The following is a 7,500-nucleotide window of genomic DNA, read 5'->3' on the forward strand; positions in this document are numbered from 1 at the left end:
CGCTTCCCCTGGCCGGGGCTCCCACCTCCCTTCCCGGGCTTAACGCCCCGCCGGCAGGCAGGCAGGCAGGCTGGGGAAGGGACCGAGTCGGGAGCGGCGGCCCGGTCTACCCGCCATAGAGGCCTATGGGGGTAGACCTGGCCTCCGCCCGCCGGAGGCCCGGTCTACCCGCATAGGCCCGAATGGCGGGTAGACCTGGCCTCCGCCCGCCGGAGGCCCGGTCTACCCGCATAGGCCTGAATGGCGGGTAGACCTGGCCTCCGCCCGCCGGAGGCCCGGTCTACCCGCATAGGCCTGAATGGCGGGTAGACCTGGCCTCCGCCCGCCGGAGGCCCGGTCTACCCGCATAGGCCTGAATGGCGGGTAGACCTGGCCTCCGGGCCTCCGGCCTGCCCGGCCTGGAGACCCCGCCGCTTCCCCCCGGGAAGAACACTCCCTCCGGGGCTTAATTTTCCACAGTGGGAGGGGGGGCGTCCCCGGGGCTTAAGGATCCGCTTCCCCTGGCCGGGACTCCCACCTTCCTTCCCGGGCTTAACGCCCCGCTGGCAGGCAGGCAGGCAGGCAGGCAGGCAGGCTGGGGAAGGGACCGAGTCGGGAGCGGAGGCCCGGTCTACCCGCCATAGAGGCCTATGGGGGTAGACCTGGCCTCCGCCCGCCGGAGGCCCGGTCTACCCGCATAGGCCCGAATGGCGGGTAGACCTGGCCTCCGCCCGCCGGAGGCCCGGTCTACCCGCATAGGCCTGAATGGCGGGTAGACCTGGCCTCCGCCCGCCGGAGGCCCGGTCTACCCGCATAGGCCTGAATGGCGGGTAGACCTGGCCTCCGCCCGCCGGAGGCCCGGTCTACCCGCATAGGCCTGAATGGCGGGTAGACCTGGCCTCCGCCCGCCGGAGGCCCGGTCTACCCGCCTAGGCCTGAATGGCGGGTAGACCTGGCCTCCGCCCTCCGGGTAGACCTGGCCTCCGGGCCTCCAGCCGGCCCGGCCTGGAGACGCCGCCGCTTCCCCCCGGGAAGAACACTCCCTCCGGGGCTTAATTTTCCACAGTGGGAGGGGGGGGCGTCCCCGGGGCTTAAGGATCCGCTTCCCCTGGCCGGGGCTCCCACCTCCCTTCCCGGGCTTAAGGCCCCGCCGGCAGGCAGGCTGGGGAAGGGACCGAGTGGGGAGCGGAGGCCCGGTCTACCCGCCATAGAGGCCTATGGGGGTAGACCTGGCCTCCGCCCGCCGGAGGCCCGGTCTACCCGCATTGGCCTGAATGGCGGGTAGACCTGGCCTCCGCCCGCCGGAGGCCCGGTCTACCCGCATAGGCCCGAATGGCGGGTAGACCTGGCCTCCGCCCGCCGGGTAGACCTGGCCTCCGGGCCTCCAGCCGGCCCGGCCTGGAGACGCCGCCGCTTCCCCCCGGGAAGAACACTCCCTCCGGGGCTTAATTTTCCACAGTGGGAGGGGGGGGCGTCCCCGGGGCTTAAGGATCCGCTTCCCCTGGCCGGGGCTCCCACCTCCCTTCCCGGGCTTAAGGCCCCGCCGGCAGGCAGGCTGGGGAAGGGACCGAGTGGGGAGCGGAGGCCCGGTCTACCCGCCATAGAGGCCTATGGGGGTAGACCTGGCCTCCGCCCGCCGGAGGCCCGGTCTACCCGCATTGGCCTGAATGGCGGGTAGACCTGGCCTCCGCCCGCCGGAGGCCCGGTCTACCCGCATAGGCCTGAATGGCGGGTAGACCTGGCCTCCGCCCGCCGGAGGCCCGGTCTACCCGCATAGGCCCGAATGGCGGGTAGACCTGGCCTCCGCCCCCCGGAGGCCCGGTCTACCCGCATAGGCCTGAATGGCGGGTAGACCTGGCCTCCGCCCCCCGGAGGCCCGGTCTACCCGCCTAGGCCTGAATGGCGGGTAGACCTGGCCTCCGCCCGCCGGGTAGACCTGGCCTCCGGGCCTCCGTCCGGCCGGGGCTGGAGACGCCGCCGCTTCCCCCCGGGAAGAACACTCCCTCCGGGGCTTAATTTTCCACAGTGGGAGGGGGGGCGTCCCCGGGGCTTAAGGATCCGCTTCCCCTGGCCGGGGCTCCCACCTCCCTTCCCGGGCTTAACGCCCCGCCGGCAGGCAGGCAGGCAGGCTGGGGAAGGGACCGAGTCGGGAGCGGCGGCCCGGTCTACCCGCCATAGAGGCCTATGGGGGTAGACCTGGCCTCCGCCCGCCGGAGGCCCGGTCTACCCGCATAGGCCCGAATGGCGGGTAGACCTGGCCTCCGCCCGCCGGAGGCCCGGTCTACCCGCATAGGCCTGAATGGCGGGTAGACCTGGCCTCCGGCCGCCGGAGGCCCGGTCTACCCGCATAGGCCTGAATGGCGGGTAGACCTGGCCTCCGCCCGCCGGAGGCCCGGTCTACCCGCATAGGCCTGAATGGCGGGTAGACCTGGCCTCCGGGCCTCCGGCCTGCCCGGCCTGGAGACCCCGCCGCTTCCCCCCGGGAAGAACACTCCCTCCGGGGCTTAATTTTCCACAGTGGGAGGGGGGGCGTCCCCGGGGCTTAAGGATCCGCTTCCCCTGGCCGGGACTCCCACCTCCCTTCCCGGGCTTAACGCCCCGCCGGCAGGCAGGCAGGCAGGCTGGGGAAGGGACCGAGTCGGGAGCGGAGGCCCGGTCTACCCGCCATAGAGGCCTATGGGGGTAGACCTGGCCTCCGCCCGCCGGAGGCCCGGTCTACCCGCATAGGCCCGAATGGCGGGTAGACCTGGCCTCCGCCCGCCGGAGGCCCGGTCTACCCGCATAGGCCCGAATGGCGGGTAGACCTGGCCTCCGCCCGCCGGAGGCCCGGTCTACCCGCATAGGCCCGAATGGCGGGTAGACCTGGCCTCCGCCCGCCGGAGGCCCGGTCTACCCGCATAGGCCCGAATGGCGGGTAGACCTGGCCTCCGCCCGCCGGAGGCCCGGTCTACCCGCATAGGCCCGAATGGCGGGTAGACCTGGCCTCCGCCCGCCGGGTAGACCTGGCCTCCGGGCCTCCGTCCGGCCGGGGCTGGAGACGCCGCCGCTTCCCCCCGGGTAGAACACTCCCTCCGGGGCTTAATTTTCCACAGTGGGAGGGGGGGGCGTCCCCGGGGCTTAAGGATCCGCTTCCCCTGGCCGGGGCTCCCACCTCCCTTCCCGGGCTTAAGGCCCCGCCGGCAGGCAGGCTGGGGAAGGGACCGAGTGGGGAGCGGAGGCCCGGTCTACCCGCCATAGAGGCCTATGGGGGTAGACCTGGCCTCCGCCCGCCGGAGGCCCGGTCTACCCGCATAGGCCTGAATGGCGGGTAGACCTGGCCTCCGCCCGCCGGAGGCCCGGTCTACCCGCATAGGCCCGAATGGCGGGTAGACCTGGCCTCCGCCCCCCGGAGGCCCGGTCTACCCGCATAGGCCTGAATGGCGGGTAGACCTGGCCTCCGCCCCCCGGAGGCCCGGTCTACCCGCATAGGCCTGAATGGCGGGTAGACCTGGCCTCCGCCCCCCGGAGGCCCGGTCTACCCGCATAGGCCTGAATGGCGGGTAGACCTGGCCTCCGCCCCCCGGAGGCCCGGTCTACCCGCCTAGGCCTGAATGGCGGGTAGACCTGGCCTCCGCCCGCCGGGTAGACCTGGCCTCCGGGCCTCCGTCCGGCCGGGGCTGGAGACGCCGCCGCTTCCCCCCGGGAAGAACACTCCCTCCGGGGCTTAATTTTCCACAGTGGGAGGGGGGGCGTCCCCGGGGCTTAAGGATCCGCTTCCCCTGGCCGGGGCTCCCACCTCCCTTCCCGGGCTTAACGCCCCGCCGGCAGGCAGGCAGGCAGGCTGGGGAAGGGACCGAGTCGGGAGCGGCGGCCCGGTCTACCCGCCATAGAGGCCTATGGGGGTAGACCTGGCCTCCGCCCGCCGGAGGCCCGGTCTACCCGCATAGGCCCGAATGGCGGGTAGACCTGGCCTCCGCCCGCCGGAGGCCCGGTCTACCCGCATAGGCCTGAATGGCGGGTAGACCTGGCCTCCGCCCGCCGGAGGCCCGGTCTACCCGCATAGGCCTGAATGGCGGGTAGACCTGGCCTCCGCCCGCCGGAGGCCCGGTCTACCCGCATAGGCCTGAATGGCGGGTAGACCTGGCCTCCGGGCCTCCGGCCTGCCCGGCCTGGAGACCCCGCCGCTTCCCCCCGGGAAGAACACTCCCTCCGGGGCTTAATTTTCCACAGTGGGAGGGGGGGCGTCCCCGGGGCTTAAGGATCCGCTTCCCCTGGCCGGGACTCCCACCTTCCTTCCCGGGCTTAACGCCCCGCTGGCAGGCAGGCAGGCAGGCAGGCAGGCAGGCTGGGGAAGGGACCGAGTCGGGAGCGGAGGCCCGGTCTACCCGCCATAGAGGCCTATGGGGGTAGACCTGGCCTCCGCCCGCCGGAGGCCCGGTCTACCCGCATAGGCCCGAATGGCGGGTAGACCTGGCCTCCGCCCGCCGGAGGCCCGGTCTACCCGCATAGGCCTGAATGGCGGGTAGACCTGGCCTCCGCCCGCCGGAGGCCCGGTCTACCCGCATAGGCCTGAATGGCGGGTAGACCTGGCCTCCGCCCCCCGGAGGCCCGGTCTACCCGCATAGGCCTGAATGGCGGGTAGACCTGGCCTCCGCCCGCCGGAGGCCCGGTCTACCCGCATAGGCCTGAATGGCGGGTAGACCTGGCCTCCGCCCGCCGGAGGCCCGGTCTACCCGCATAGGCCTGAATGGCAGGTAGACCTGGCCTCCGCCCGCCGGGTAGACCTGGCCTCCGGGCCTCCAGCCGGCCCGGCCTGGAGACGCCGCCGCTTCCCCCCGGGAAGAACACTCCCTCCGGGGCTTAATTTTCCACAGTGGGAGGGGGGGCGTCCCCGGGGCTTAAGGATCCGCTTCCCCTGGCCGGGGCTCCCACCTCCCTTCCCGGGCTTAACGCCCCGCCGGCAGGCAGGCAGGCAGGCTGGGGAAGGGACCGAGTGGGGAGCGGAGGCCCGGTCTACCCGCCATAGAGGCCTATGGGGGTAGACCTGGCCTCCGCCCGCCGGAGGCCCGGTCTACCCGCATAGGCCCGAATGGCGGGTAGACCTGGCCTCCGCCCGCCGGAGGCCCGGTCTACCCGCATAGGCCTGAATGGCGGGTAGACCTGGCCTCCGCCCGCCGGAGGCCCGGTCTACCCGCATAGGCCTGAATGGCGGGTAGACCTGGCCTCCGGGCCTCCGTCCGGCCGGGGCTGGAGACGCCGCCGCTTCCCCCCGGGAAGAACACTCCCTCCGGGGCTTAATTTTCCACAGTGGGAGGGGGGGCGTCCCCGGGGCTTAAGGATCCGCTTCCCCTGGCCGGGACTCCCACCTTCCTTCCCGGGCTTAACGCCCCGCTGGCAGGCAGGCAGGCAGGCAGGCAGGCAGGCTGGGGAAGGGACCGAGTCGGGAGCGGAGGCCCGGTCTACCCGCCATAGAGGCCTATGGGGGTAGACCTGGCCTCCGCCCGCCGGAGGCCCGGTCTACCCGCATAGGCCCGAATGGCGGGTAGACCTGGCCTCCGCCCCCCGGAGGCCCGGTCTACCCGCATAGGCCTGAATGGCGGGTAGACCTGGCCTCCGCCCGCCGGGTAGACCTGGCCTCCGGGCCTCCGTCCGGCCGGGGCTGGAGACGCCGCCGCTTCCCCCCGGGAAGAACACTCCCTCCGGGGCTTAATTTTCCACAGTGGGAGGGGGGGGCGTCCCCGGGGCTTAAGGATCCGCTTCCCCTGGCCGGGACTCCCACCTCCCTTCCCGGGCTTAAGGGCCCGCTGGCAGGCAGGCAGGCAGGCTGGGGAAGGGACCGAGTGGGGAGCGGAGGCCCGGTCTACCCGCCATAGAGGCCTATGGGGGTAGACCTGGCCTCCGCCCGCCGGAGGCCCGGTCTACCCGCATAGGCCTGAATGGCGGGTAGACCGGGCCTCCGCCCGCCGGGTAGACCTGGCCTCCGCCCGCCGGGTAGACCTGGCCTCCGGGCCTCCGGCCGGCCGGGCCTGGAGACGCCGCCGCTTCCCCCCCGGGAGGACACCCGCCCCCGGGCTTAATTTTCCAGTCGGGGGGGGGGGGTGTTGGCGCACCCCGGGGCTTAAGGCTCCCCTTCCCCGAGCCGAGCCACCCCCCCCTTCCCGGGCTTAATGCTCGGCTCACCCCGTGGAGGTAGGCCTCTGGTGGAGGGAAGCGGGCAGGCGGGCAGGCCAGGGGCTGACGAAAGCTCCACCAACCTCTTCCTGCTGCTGCTGCTACTGCCAGCCTGCCTGGCTGAACTGTTTCCAGCCAGGGTGACATCACAGTAGGGCAGGCAGGGCACCTGGCTGCTGCTGCTGCTGCCAGCCTGCCTACCTGGCTGAACTGTTTCCAGCCAGGGTGACATCACAGTAGGGCAGGCAGGACCCATGGCTGCTGCTGCCAGAAGCCAGCCCTGCCTGCCTGGCTGAACTGTTTCCAGCCAGGGTGACATCACAGTAGGGCAGGCAGGACCATTGGCTGCTGCTGCTGGAAGCAGTGGTGCCTGCCTGCCTGCCCGCCTGAACTGTTTCCACCCAGGGCGATCTCACACGACAGCAGGCCGGGCAGAGTCCGGAACGGCGGCCCGGTCTACCCGCCCTAGCCGGCAAGGGAGGTAGACCTGGCCTCCGCCCCTCGGAGGCCCGGTCTACCCGCCCCAGAAGGCTAGGGAGGTAGACCGGGCCTCCGGAGGCCACCGGCTGCTATGGAGGTAGACCGGGCCTCCGGCCGTCGGAGGCCCGGTCTACCCGCCCCGGAAGGCTAGGGAGGTAGACCGGGCCTCCGGAGGCCACCGGCTGCTATGGAGGTAGACCGGGCCTCCGGCCGTCGGAGGCCCGGTCTACCCGCCCCAGAAGGCTAGGGAGGGAGACCGGGCCTCCGGAGGCCACCGGCTGCTATGGAGGTAGACCGGGCCTCCGGCCGTCGGAGGCCCGGTCTACCCGCCCCGGAAGGCTAGGGAGGTAGACCGGGCCTCCGGAGGCCACCGGCTGCTATGGAGGTAGACCGGGCCTCCGGCCGTCGGAGGCCCGGTCTACCCGCCCCGGAAGCCCCGCGGAGGTAGACCGGGCCTCCGGAGGCCACCGGCTGCTATGGAGGTAGACCGGGCCTCCGGCCGTCGGAGGCCCGGTCTACCCGCCCCGGAAGGCTAGGGAGGTAGACCGGGCCTCCGGAGGCCACCGGCTGCTATGGAGGTAGACCGGGCCTCCGGCCGTCGGAGGCCCGGTCTACCCGCCCCGGAAGCCCCGCGGAGGTAGACCGGGCCTCCGGAGGCCACCGGCTGCTATGGAGGTAGACCGGGCCTCCGGCCGTCGGAGGCCCGGTCTACCCGCCCCGGAAGGCTAGGGAGGTAGACCGGGCCTCCGGCCGTCGGAGGCCCGGTCTACCCGCCCCGGAAGCCCCCGCGGAGGTAGACCGGGCCTCCGCCCGCCGCTCGAGCGGCAGAGTGCGGGGCGGAGGCCCGGTCTACCCGCGCGGGAGCCAGCGGGTAGACCGCCCCTCCTCCTC

This window comes from Hemicordylus capensis, chromosome 2, assembly GCF_027244095.1.
Source record: "Hemicordylus capensis ecotype Gifberg chromosome 2, rHemCap1.1.pri, whole genome shotgun sequence".
NCBI classification, from domain to species: Eukaryota; Metazoa; Chordata; class Lepidosauria; order Squamata; family Cordylidae; genus Hemicordylus; species Hemicordylus capensis.